Source organism: Centrocercus urophasianus, unplaced genomic scaffold (assembly GCF_019232065.1).
Source record: "Centrocercus urophasianus isolate 14NV4802_14NV808 unplaced genomic scaffold, USGS_Curo_1.0 seq_36, whole genome shotgun sequence".
In the NCBI taxonomy this organism is placed as follows: domain Eukaryota; kingdom Metazoa; phylum Chordata; class Aves; order Galliformes; family Phasianidae; genus Centrocercus; species Centrocercus urophasianus.
The window spans coordinates 753657-767161 of NW_024884933.1; the positions used below are offsets into that span (position 1 = coordinate 753657).

General features: G+C 53.0%; 1 protein-coding gene across 4 annotated transcripts in view; it reads left to right on the forward strand.

The window, feature by feature from the left end:
- The window catches only part of ZBTB40 (zinc finger and BTB domain containing 40), a 47569-nt gene extending 36206 nt beyond the window's left edge, over positions 1–11363 (forward strand). Inside the window, exons 20-21 of one of the 4 annotated variants that reach the window (XM_042831600.1) lie at positions 7794–9583; positions 10878–11363. The gene's annotated coding sequence lies outside the window, so the exon portion shown is untranslated. The other 3 variants (XM_042831601.1, XM_042831603.1, XM_042831599.1) reach the window with 3 other exon arrangements.
- The last annotated feature ends 2142 nt before the right edge of the window (positions 11364–13505 follow it).

The following is a 13505-nucleotide window of genomic DNA, read 5'->3' on the forward strand; positions in this document are numbered from 1 at the left end:
GGGAAGCAGTTTAGGGTAAAAATTGGGGGGTGTGGGGTGGTGTTGGAGTGTCATTATTGATTTAACTGAGATTGGAGGTCCTTGTAGCCCAAACGTGGGGTGCTGATCCAAACCTCACATGACCCATAACCTGAAATGACCCCATACCCCTGTGCGACCCCATGTGACCCATAACCCCACCGATGCCCCCTGAACACCCCATAACTCTGTGACCTCTGACCCCATGTCGCCTCTCACCATGTCATATAACCCCGTCGTTCCGTATGACTCTATAACTGTGACCCATAACCCCATCTGACCCCACAAACCCATGTAACCCCATAACCCCATGTAACCCCATAATTCTGTGACCCTGCATGAACCTCATGTGATCTATAACCCCATATCTTGACCTCACTGTGGCCATATAACCAGCTCTGTTTGGGGTAAAAGTAATTCCTCCTAGGTATGGGTCTGCCCTATAGTGCCCCATAGCTGCCCCATAGAAGCCATGAAGCCATGGGGTCTGGGCTGTGGGGCAGAGGGCTGTAGGAGCAGTTATGGGGCAGTTGCAGGATACTTCTAGGGCAAGCACAGTTTGTTTATGGGGTAGCTGTGGGGCGCTGTGTACTGTATTATGGCTGCTGTCACCCTACAGGGAGTTGGGGGGTGAACTTCTGGGTTATAGGGCAGTTACAGGACACCTGTAGGAGGGTTGCAGGGATGCTGTGGGGCAGCTATGGAGCAGACCCTCATCTAGGAGGGGCTGATGCTCCCCTACCTGCAGCTAGTGCTGGAACTGCTGCTGACCATGGGCTACAGACCCATTGGCTGTTATAGGGTAGCTCTGGGGTGGATATGGAGCAGGCCGACACCTAGGATGGGCTGACATTCCCCCTCATGGAGCTGTTGATAGAGCTGCTGCTGACTGTGAGCCATGGGCAGTTATGGGGCCATTGTAAGTGGATTATGGGACAGCTCTGGGGCAGGTTGTGGGACAGCTATGGGGCAGGATGTTACCCAGCAAGGGCTGTTTCTGCCATGCATGCAGCTGGTGTGGGACTGTACTGATTGTGAGACCCTATAGCCCCCCCCGACCCCATATTGCCCCCTGATTCTGATTCTGTGGTGCAACTGAGGATCTGTGCCTTCCAGCCCCCCCTCACTGGGGGGTCCTCCCAGGACTCCCATAGACCCCTATTCTTCCCCCAGAGCCCCTCATCCCCCCATACTCCTCCCTGACCTCCACGTTGCCTCCCAGACTCAGTACAACTGCACCATGGTGCAGCTGGGGATCTGTGCCTTCCAATTCCACTATGGGAATTGGGCCACGTATCTCCCCATAGGATCCCCATATCCCCCCCAGTACCCCATAGCCATTCTGCAGCTGCCCCACAGTCCTGCAGCAGACCACCTAGACCCCCCCCCCAGGTTCCCCATATTTCCTCCCCGAGGCCCCTGTGGCTCCCCTGTAGCCCCTTAAGGACCCCTCTGGAACCCAATAGACCTCCCCCATAGCCATCCTAGCACCTCACAGAGACCCACAGTCCCTGTAGGGCATCCAGCCCCCAGCAGGGGGTTGGAGCTGGATGATCTTTAAGGTCCTTTGCACCCCAAACACACAGCCCCGACACAGCCCATAGCCCATCTGGTGGAAAGAACACAGCCACAGTGGGGAACGGGGAATTTCCCAGGGCTGGGGACAAAAGGGTGGATGAGGACTGCAGACACCCGCATTGTGAACAGGGCTGAGGCACCAGAGGAAAGTGTATCTTTAAAAAGCGGATTATCTGGTTAAACAGAGGGCAGGGGGCTGGGCCAGGAGATAATGGGGTGTCTGTGACAGCTTTATTAGGAAGTGCCTAACGTCGGAGCGATTTCATGGCGGGGCTCAGAGTGACGAGTGGCTCCGGGAGCGCTCCGGTGACGCTGTCAGATGGGCTTAGGGACAACCGGCCCCTCTCTTTGCTGCAGGAGACAAAGGGAACAGCAGGGACCCGCAGCCCGCCGCCTGCCTCGAGTCCCTGCAGAGGGTGGGATCTGCTCTCTTTGCCTTTTTTGCAGTTTTCCTCGCGCCATCCCTTGCATTGCCATCTTCTTTGAGGATGTAATGCATGCAGGGCATCTATGGGACCATAGATATACGGGTTGGAGGGACCTCAAAGATCATGGAACCTTGGGGTGGTGGGGTTGGAAAGGGCATCAAAGACCATCCCAATCAGCTCTCATGGCGCTTAGGGTGGGATTGACAGCCGCTCCAGTGCCCCAAGAGCTCCTGTCACCTGGGCTCCCTGCAAGAAGGGGACAAGCCCTCGGGCCAGTGAAGGTACCCCTCCTTGGCCACACTGCTTGGCTTCCCCTGGTGCCCTGACCTCTGTCCTTCACCAGCGCTGGCACTCAGATCTGTGACTGTGGGGTCTGAGGTGATGTGCTACCCTGTTTCTGGCCACGACCCCAAGCTGACCGTGGCAGTGATACTGCATTGCCTCTCCAGAATGCACCGAACCACCAAAAAGGGATCTGAAGCCACACGTGTAGGTGTGCAGGGTCAGCACGGAGCTTCCCGTGCACAGATTTTGATGCACGAGCCTCAAATTGGCCATTTTCCCCCAAACCTGCCGCTTCCCCCTGCCCACCCCACAGCCCTTCCCTTCCTGCACCCAAATCCCACCGCCCTCGGTTTCAACTTTTCCCCTCTCTCCTTCCCCCCCTCTGTAACAAATCGCCGAAAAGAGGGACGAGAAGAGGCTCCAATGACAGATGGAGCTGCTGCTGTCATCTCTCTTAACTGTCACCGAGAAAATCACACGGCGGCCACTGAAATTCAAATTAGAGTTTCGCTGAAGCTGCTAAAACTCATCAAAAGATATCTTTGAAGTCCACTGGCAGGCCGGTCATTTCTTTTAAATTAGTCCCTGTTGAAAATGAAATTGCAGGGACTTGGTGTATTAGCATACGGGAGTGCGAGAGACGGCACAATGCTGCCTTTCCGGGGAGCAGAGGCAGTTTGCTCCCGCACAAAGACCGCGCTCTGATTGCATTAGGATCAATGAAAGGGTCATTTCAAAGCTTCCCATTAACTGGGCTGGGCTGATGCTCAGGGGGAAGGCAGAGCTGTCCTCACGTCCCCGTGCCCTCCAAGCCAACCTCCTGGCTGCGCACTGCGAGCCTGTGTTAACGGCGAGCTGCCTCGTTAGTGGAGCTGGTTTGATGATGATGAGGGAGGTCCGTCTAGCTTGGCTCAGGAGCAGTGGCTGGCTGCAGTGGGGTGGTGGCCAGTGGCCCCAGGAAGGGTTGTAGCATAGAATGGTAGAAACATCATAGAGTCATGGAATGGTTGGAGTTGGAAGGGACCCTAAAGGCCATCTGGTCCAACCCCCTGCACTGGGCAGGGACACCCACAGCTCCATCAGTGCTCACAGCCCCTCCAGCCTGACCTGGGGTGTCTGCAGGGACGGGGCATCAACCAATGGAGGTGAATGAGCATCTCCTGTTAGCGAATATTTCCCAGCATGACAAAACTGGGTTGATGTCCAGCTCCAGTTCAGCCCAGCTATCTGCCCAAGAACGTTGGCCCTGAGGATGAGTGCTGTCTTCTCTATTATTCATCTCCGTTCTCCCCTCCGTTTTTCTTTTTCCCTCCCCTCCCCTTCCCCATTGCATGACACCATTCTGCCCTCCCCAAGGAGCTGAGCACAGTGCTTTGCCCGCTATGGGCCCTCCCCCAGCCCCACCACCCATCCCTGCGCACCCAGTTTCCCCTGCCTGCCCCAAATTCTGCACAGCAGTTTCTCCACACCAGTTGCTAGTGGATTGAGCTATTCCACTCATAACCGAGCTGATGAGGTGGAACATTGAGTGGCATCATGTACACTCCTGCATCGTCACGCATTTTGCCTTCAGGATCTCACACAGCTCCAAGAGAGGCTCAGGGTGGGTCAGCAGCAGAAGCATTTTCCTCATGGTCTTGCCTGGCTCCTAGTGCTGGGCTGCATCTCCAAGCCTTGGTCCAACACCTGAGTTTTTGGATGGGATGGGGACCCTGAAGCAGAACCTGAGCATTCCATCGGCATGCAGAGAGGTTTGGGCCTTGCGTCCCTGTGCATCACAGGGGTTTGTGATATGGAGTGGAAGGAGGGAATGGGAATGTGTGTGCCATGCATGGACCCAGCAGACACGATGGCCAGCGGGCAGCACACGCTGGGAGGTGAGGCTGCTCTGTTTAGACCTGCTTGCTTTTACTGAGAGAAGATCTCAGCAGTGAGCTCAAAATGAAGGAAATCCAAGGAAGCCTCAGTGGGAGACTGCGTGGCGTGGGGGCATTGATCAGTGGTCATCTCCTCAATGGTGACAAAGAGACACTGATGCCGTTATGAGGTGATCTCTTGTGATCCTGCTTGCTGAGATCATGGGCCATGCTGCTGCCCATTGGAGTGTCTTTGTGTTGGATGTCCTCAGCTCCAGGCGTCTTCTGGGGAGCTTCTCCTCAACCAGGGGTTTTATGGCCTTGAAATCCTCCTCCTCTGTCATGGGCTGTTGCTAGCAGAGAGCAGAGATGTTTTATTGTAGGGATAGGAAGGGAGAAAGGACATCTCTCCAACAGTTTGCTCAAAAAAGGGTTTGTTGCAGCAGCCAAACAGTGTCAGTAGTTTTCTTGGTGTTCATGGAAAGGTTTAACATCCTTTAGGGTCTGGCACCAGCCTCGGTGTAGTGGTGATGAACCCATGCCCCACAGGGCAGAAATTGAATGACTGCCCCATAAATGCTAATGCAGAACTGGAAGATGAAGATCACTTTAATGGTACCCAGGAAAGGAGCGGTTGTCCCTTGGGGGATTAATGGCAGAGCAGCTCAGTGCTGGGCAGAGGGAACCACGTGCCCACCTCTCCCTGACGCGCTCTCTGCTGTGGGTCTGCTGGGAAGGATGGCTGTGCTCCTGGAGCTGCATGTCTCCTCAGGCTGAGTTTTTGGAGTGCAATCTGGCAGCACTGCTGGGCTCTGCCGTCCTGCTCAGCACTGTGTGAGTGAGGGGGCAGGTGAAAAAGTGCATCGGTCTTATTTTCCCTTTGCAGAGAGAAATGCATTGCCCACTGACAGGAGAAAGCGGGCTGTTGAAGAGCTTGATGTTGAAGGTAAAGGCGAATCATAGGGAGGAAGTCATTGAGGCTAGAAAAGACCAGTAAGATGAGTCCTACCATCAACCCATCACCTATGGCCACTGCACATGCTGGGTCACTGCTTTCCTTCCAGAAGCAGCTATATATATATATATATATCCACATGGCAGAAATAGCACCCAAATACTTCCACCAGTGGTTGGAGGATCTCCCTACCTACAGTTGGTTCCACATGGGCCAAATGGACAATGCTCAGATGAGCCCTTTTCCATTGCGCTGACAGAATGCAACCGTGGCTCCCACTCTTGACATCTCCAGGACTACCCTTCCCCAGATGGGCCATTAGTGTGCCTTGTCTCAATTCCATTGCTGGTGGGCCCCAAAATAAAGGGCAGGTCCTACAGTGCCCTAGAAAAAGAGCTGACCTCATGTTAGAGATGCAGCCATCCAGCGGGCAAGTGAGTGGAAAAGCTGTAACATGAGGAACTGTGAGGGAGTTTTCCATCTCAGTGTACTGGGAAATGTACCAGAAGTGGAACCAATGCTTATCTGTCAGTCACACAATCAGACTTTAAATCTCTTGTCTTTTAGCTTAAAACCATTTCTGTCAAAGCACAGCCCAGCTCTGAAGGAAGAGATCCTGAACTTTTGCTTTCTTACAACATCCAGAGCGGTCACTTTCAAAATGTGGAGACTTATGAATCCCTATTTGTTTTTCATAGAGGTGTGTTTGTCCAAGCCAGCCATTTCATACTGACAGCTTTGAGATCAGCAAATCCTATGAAAAAATTCATTGTGGCCTCAGCCATCCTCCTTCCCCATCCACCCATCCATTTATCCACCCTCCCACCCATCCTCCAATAGCCTTCATGCCACGGAATACCTCAAAGCTCACCCAGATCTCCAGTTATGCCATCATCTTCTTCTTCTCCCACTTCCTCAGCCATCTTTCTGTTCTGCCATAGTATAGCAGGCATTGCTGAGTGCAACCCCAACCCGAAGCCCCACTGTCCTTGCTAGGGATGGAGGCCTCGGTGGCCTTTGGTGTGGCCAACATGTGCACAGACTGCTAATGCCAGAATCCCTTCCCATGAATCCATCCCTCAAGCAGTGACGGGGCTGATTGATATGGGGGCTGCTCTTTAGCAGTCCCTGGCAGGGAGCAGCAGCCCTCCCGGTGCTATCTGCCAGGCAGGCAGCTACTTGTCTGCAGGATGGATGAGGGGACAGATTGACGACGGGTGGCTCTTCCACCTACACGTACAGACTGCTGCCATGGCCACGGCAGGGCAGGCTGCAAATGGATGGGGATGAGGCGCAGAGAATGGCTCGCACGCTGCGAGTGTGCAGGTTTGTACTCATGTCTGTGCAACTTGGGGCTGTGCTGGAGGGTAGCATGGCCCCTGTATGGCTCTCTGACCGTGAGACCCCACTCCAGGGCAGAGTGGGACACAGTAAGGAGCAGCACGATGCCACCAGCATCCATGTGGTTGTGTGTGGCAACACCGCCATCAGCAGCAGATGGGAAGCAGGGTGTAGGCAGCACCGTGGGGCTGGAAGCAGGGAAGGGTTTAATTCAGCAGCCTGGGTTTAAATTGGCTTATTCTGGCTTGTTGCAGAATCCAAGCCAACAAATGCCTTACGATAAACCAAAGCCACAGCCACCACAGCTACCAACCAGGCTTTGCCTGCATCAGCCTGGCTGAATTCTGCATTCCCACAAAAAGGGAGGTGCAACTTCTCCAAAGCACTTGTTCTTTGCATACACGGACCATTTAGATGGGATATAAAGAAATATTTTTTTATAATGAGTGGTGAGGCACTTGGCATAGGTTGACCAGGTCAGTGCTGGATCCCCATCCCTGCAGACGCCCAAGGTCAGGCTGGAGGGGCTCTGAGCACTGATTAATTATTCACTGTTCATTGCAAGGGGCGTTGGACCCTGATGGCCTTTAGGGTCCCTTCCAACTCAAACCATTCAGTGATGGATTCTCTGCACGGTACCCACGGCGCTCCTGAACCGGCCTCCCACCAGCAGCTCTGTGCTGGCAGCAGCTCCTCCACAGGGCCCTCACTGTCAGCAGACAACAAAGAGGCTCCGACGTGCTGCTGCTCCTGAGCAGGGACGGGATCTCGTGGGACTGCCTTGGCTGCCTTCCCCAGCTTGTTTGGGTTTTGAGAACGGTTCTATGAGAATGCTGCCGGCCCAGGAACTTCTTGGCAAACCCTTGGTGCTTTGCTCCAGTAGGACCTCAATTCCCAGCAGCACATGGCCCACTGGGAGCCTGCTCCTGGCCCCATGCCGCAGACCCCAGGCATGAGCACGGGGCAGCACGGCTCATGGACACGCAGAGGTTTGGACTGGGGAAGAAGAGACACAATCCTGGAGTCAAAGAATGGTTTGAGTTGGGAGGACCTCCCTGCAGTGGACAGGGACACCCACAGCTCCATCGGTGCTCAGAGCCCTGTCCAACACGACCTTGGTTGTCTCCAGGGATGGGGATTCACCACTGCTCCAGGCAACCTGTGCCGGTATCTCACCACTCTTATTGCACGAAACTTCTTCCTTATGTCCTATCTAAACCTCCCCTCTTTTAGTTGGAAACCATTTCCCCCTGTCCCATCACAACAGACCCCACTAAGGAGTCTGTCCCTGTCATTTTGCTGAGATCTGCAACGGCAAATCCTCTCCCTCAGCTCCTGAATGCTCACCTGGATCCCTCACCAGGCTGGACCTTGGCCATCGCGCTTCAGGGAGAACTCTCAGGTCTTCGTGGCCTTCCAACCAGGAGCACCACCACGTCTGGACACTGACGGGGTAATTGCAATATTGTCATGACATGAAGGAGATCAAAGGCTGAGTGCAGGGGAGGTGGCAGCGGTGGTAAGAATGACATGCAGTTTGCATTTAGAAAGCACTTAAGAAGCAATTATCCAGTGCTGCGAGCCCTGGCCAGAGAGTGTGGCTCATGTATTTTAATGCCTATTTCAAAGAGATGAAGATTGGTGCCCAGCGGGAGGGCCGGCAGTCGCAGCAGCTGTGTGCAGTTTGCTCAGGGCCAGGCTGCATTGCAGCGGCCTCACGCAACGCTGTGGGCTCACGGTGCCACGTCCCCCATCCCTGCATCTCCTGCCCCACTGCAGCACGCAGCGCCCTGCATCTCCTGCCTCGTGGTCACTATTGGTGGCCAGCAGACTGGATGATCTTCGAGGTCTTTTCCAACCTGGCTCCAAATCCTGCAGCACATCCCTCTGCAGCTTGGTTCGGTGCTTGGCATGCACCTGTGCACTGTGCAGCAGCCTGTGGATTCCTCCTCTCCTGCGAGGCACCAGACCTCAGTGCATCAGCGCTGCATTGCTGGGCTGCAGGAGGGCCTGCGTGCTCTGCCCATGGAAAAACCGAGAGTGGGGGTTCCTCCCTGCCCACCTCATCCGTGCTCCATCAGAGCAGGGAACTGCCTTCGAGGCAAGGCCGTGGGATTTAGGCCAAAGTGGAACAGGCTGCGATGACTGAAGATAATCCGGGAGGCGCGGGGATATTCATACTGATCCCAAATCACAGTTCTGATTTCAGTCTAAGCTGTTTGTTTTCTCTTGCTGTCCCCCACGCACAGCAGCACCCACTGCAGTGCTTTCATGCTGAGCTGAAATCAGCTCTGCTGGAGCTTTAGGGCTTTAGGACATCTGTCACCCCTGGATGTGGGCTGTCCTCAGCTCCTCTCTTCTGCTGCGCATAAAATAGTTGCAAAGTCTTTGAGAAAAGTATTTTCTGACCCCACATAGACAGGGTAAAGGCATTACTTTCTTCAGGAAATGGAAGAGCCTGAGAAATGGTGGCCTGGCCAGGACAAGCACTTGCCTTGCTTCCTTAAGGGTAGGCAGGGCCGGTGTAAACATGCAAATAAAGGAGAGAAGAGGACCAAGCTCTCCCATCCAGTGTGCCAAAGCTGTCCTCTACTCTGCTCTGTTTCCTCATTTCTGGTGCACTCAGACCTTCAGCCACTTCGTTTAACAGTCTCTGGAGCAGCCACATTTTGTTATGAGCAAAGGAAAAAAAAAAGGTCTGGAATTCCCCAGGCTCAGACGTATCACAGGCATCTCTGCTGCTAAAGACAGCACTGCAAGTGGGCAGGGAAACATAATTTCTACTTCTCTGGTCAGAGCCTTACGCCTCCCCTCTGAGCACCTCCCCACGTCAGTGCATGTCCTCAGCAGCACCTTGGCACCAATGCCAGCCTGCAGCCCACCTTCCCTGTTCAAGGTATTGGATGCATTGCAGAGAAGAAACACAGCTTGGGGAAAGCGGGGGGCAACAACCTCTGCTCACTCTGTGGTTGGGGTGCAAATCTCAGGTGTGAGCACCACTACTGAGCCATCCTCTGAGCTCCTTCCCTTTGGAATCGGAATATCCCAGATTGGAAGGGACCCATAAGGATCACTGAGTCCTGCTTCCCTCCAGTGGACAGAGATGCCTGCAGCTTGATTGGGTGAGCAACAGGTTGCAGTACAAGGGAGGGTGCTAAGGCAGCACTCTTATTTTTGGCACTGGCTGGTTCTGAAGCTTTGATTTCTCCGGTAGCTTTCAGTTGACTCACAGGACAAAAATCCAACACACATTGGGATGCTGGGGAAAAAAAAAAAAAGGAACATATGAAAGGCATAGTTTTAATCTGGGAGCACTGAAAGGAAGAGGGATCTCAGAAGAGCTCATGACTGATCTGAGACTGGAGAGAGAGATGGAGGCAGGGAGGGCTGGTTGCAGAGCTAACTCCAAGCAGAGCGATTAGAATTTGCAAGACAGCAGAAGTCAACCTGTCCAGAATGACAACTTTGAAGGGTGAGTAGCAACGTCGCTTTCATGGACACGGTTGAAAACACTTGACACCACCTGAGTGACCCGTGGCAGAGATGAGAGCAGATCTGAAAGTAGGAATGAAGCCAACGCGGCGCCTGGAAGCTGCATGCACTGTGATAAGCAGTGGAATCAGCGCCCTGCGCACTGGAGGAAGGCAGAAATGCAGGAGCACACAAGCACCAGCAGATGCGCAGGGTGGATAACGGGGAAGGTGATCATGTTATTAGCTCAGGTGGTTTCTTCAAAGGAGTGCAGGATAGTGCTGCTGTAGAAGGCAAGTGCTTAAATCTGAAGGCCAAGGTAACTTGCTTTGCCTTAAAGGTGTATATTTCAAAGCAAGCCAGAAATTATCTCATCACCAGGCACTTCTTCGGACAATGGTGGGGGTCAGGGAGGGGGTCGGCTTCTTCTCCCAGGTAACAGCGGTGGGATGAGAGGGAATGGCCTCAGGTTGTACCAGGGGAGGTTCAGGTTGGTTGTGAAGAACGATTTCTTCTCCAAAAAAGTGGTGATGCGTTGGCCCAGACTGCGCAGGGGGGTGATGGAGTCAACAGCCTGGAGGTCTGCAAGGAGCGTGGAGATGTGGCACTGAGCGATGTGGTCAGTGAGCACGGTTGAGGTTGGACTGGATGGTCTTAGAGATCTTTTCCAACCTTAACAATTATTGATTTTATGAGGATGTGACCCGAGTGTGCTATTGACTGGAGAAGATCCTGTTTCTGCTAGCACATCACCCATGTCCCAAGACACAAATGCTGTAACCAGGGGACCAAAGGAACAAAAGAGGTTAGGGAATGTCCTCCTGGATGGGCAGATGATGGGAACCACGGGCACAGAGTCTGCTGCTCTGCTCACCAAGATGTCAGTGATTAAATTGGGGTGAGAAATCCTCAGTGCCAAATTCAATGCCTTAAATCCTCTCCTAGGGCCTGGGTCACCCCGTTACGAAGATGGATGAGCAGACTGATCGTAAGGATGGCTGGGAAGACAAGCGGTCCAAGGGTGCCTAGGTGGGCTGCGATGCCCATTCAGGAGACACTGTCGTGCCTTGAAGGCAGAGCAAGGCTTGGCTGGCCTCTAGCTCTTGATGCCACATGTGAAGTTGGTCAGCACAGCTAAGCACAGGTGGGCACAGAGCTGCCCAGTAATGCTGTAAGGCCCAACCTTGGCTTTGCCAAAGGACAAGGACCGTGTTGAGGTCACAGGTTGTCCTTTCTAAAATGCTGCTCCGTTTCAGGGGTGAAGGCTGGGTTTTATCTACACCAGATCGCTGGCTTTGAGCCCTTCTCTCCATGTGAAATATAGAGCATGTTCTCCCTGACCCTTTGCCACCTACCTTTGAAACATAGATTATTTTCCTGATGATTTCCAAGTGAATCTGTTAATTAGTTCCTGAGACAGTATTAATTAAATATGAGCTTTTTACACCATTTCAATTTGTTTGTTCATCTTCTGTTGACCTTTGAACTAACAAAGGTCTTTTCGCTGACCCCGCACATCCCACAGGGAGTTAAATCTCAGTTCAATAAGGTGGAGAGGTGCATGTCTGAAGAAATTAGGCTGCAGTTCTACAAGGTTACCCGAGGTAAGCAGGTTATTTATGACTTCGAATTGTAGCCAGAGCCAGAGATAGTTCTTCCTAAACAGTCTTGCATCCAACATCCCACACGAAGGAACACGACTCCTGGGCAGGAGACAGGCTCCAAACTGTGAGCTGGCTGGAGAATATCGTAGAACCATGGAATCATGAAATAATTAAGGTTGGAAAAGACCTCTGTGATCACCCCATCCAACCACCCACCTGCTGCCAATGCTGCCCACAAAACCATGTCCCTAACAACCAAAACCTTGCCTTGGTGCCATCCTTCACCATTGCCAGCCCCACTTTCGCACGTCGGTGGCCTGATCCCAAATTTCTGAAGGCAGTAAAATAACAAAAAGACAGAGGTCACCTCCCTGAAATCACAGCCCCAGCATTCCAAACAGTCTGTGAGCCAAACGGGGTGCCTGGAGCAGCGGGCAGTCATACTGTCAGCTCATCCCTGCCCAGTGCCCCCTCCTTGCGAAGGGGCAGCCCCGGCTGAGCTCTGAAGTGGCTGTGGGTGTTCCCACGTGTCTCCCTATTGTTCCACCCATCACTCACCCTGTTTCAAATGGAGCTTTGTTTGGTTATTTTGCAGTTTCGAAATTAATTTTGGAGAGCGTCTCATTGTAGGCTTTCAAAAGGATTACGCCCGTGTCTGCCCGGCTCTATAATTAAGTCTCTTTGAGATTTCCACTTCCAGCAGAAACAAAGTGCCTGTAATACAGCTGGCAGTTTGGGCAGCTCTCAGTGTGCTCTGCAGTGCAAACCGTGCGCACTGGACAGAGGGGTGAGACTTCAGCCTCTGCTCCCATCTTGGCCCGTCCTTCCTCCGTGGCCGCTGACTCTCAGTGCCACGGGCAGCGACAGGATATTTTTGGCCGCTTTTAAACCCCAGCTCCTGGAGGCGTGCGATTATAACAGCAAAGCCTTTGACCTCGGTGGCCGTGCAGAATGGAGCCACAGGCTAGAAACGGCAAAGCAAAGGAGAGGTAACAAGAGCCGGGAGGTGCAGTTGTGTCTCTCCTGCCATTTTAGCGCCTGCTTAACGGGCTTTGTTTCCTGGCGTGCCTTTGAAGCGCTCGGGCTTAGCTATTATTGCATCTCTGCTTTTTCAGACAGCAAAGCTGAAGTTTGAATTGTTTGGGTTGTCTGCAAAGAAATCCAGAGCGGGCTGCCCTGTACCTCCTCTGGCTGTCAGAGCTGTGAGCTCCATCGAGGCACGAGGAGGTTCCTCCGTTTGGGCAGCACCGGCATGGCAGGGCTTGGAGATGCTTCACCAAAAAGGTGCCCAGGAGGAGGTTGATTGGTCAGGATCAGGCAGCCATACTTTGCAGCTGTATGCATACAGCCCCTGTCCCTACCAGCTCTGCAGCAACTGTGCACCCACCTCAGGGAGCCGGGACTTCGTTCCACTTCAGCAAGATGGAAAATAGGCAAGGAGGCAAGCTCAACCCCGCGCTCCTGGATAAAAGAACAGTAATGCCATTAATATCCAGCAATCAGAATTTCTTAGAGAGAGAAGAGTGCTGCATCCCCTTCCCTCCTGCTCATCCCTTGCTTGTTTAATGAAAATCAGAGACAGCCATTAAAGAGCTGCTTAGCATTTCAATACGTTTAATATCCTCACTGATAAGGGAACGATGGGCATTACCAAAAGGCCTTTCTTAAACTCTCCCCTTCTGCAGCCGGTGCTTCTGGCTTGTGTTTGTCTCAATTCCAATTCCAAGCCATCTCCTTCAATGAGGAAAAATTATGATAAGATTATTATTATTTTTTTTAATTTAAAGGATATTAATACGCAGCATGACAAGGAAGAAAGGCGTACCAGGCCTGCACAGACCTGACCTTCATTAATTGGGGGCTGATTGCTCAGCTGGTCAAGGGCCTCCCACAGTCATGCTGCGTCACTGCTGATGCTGAGGGCTGGCCCTCACCAGTGGCCTCCTCAGAAGACATCAAGGGAAAGGCT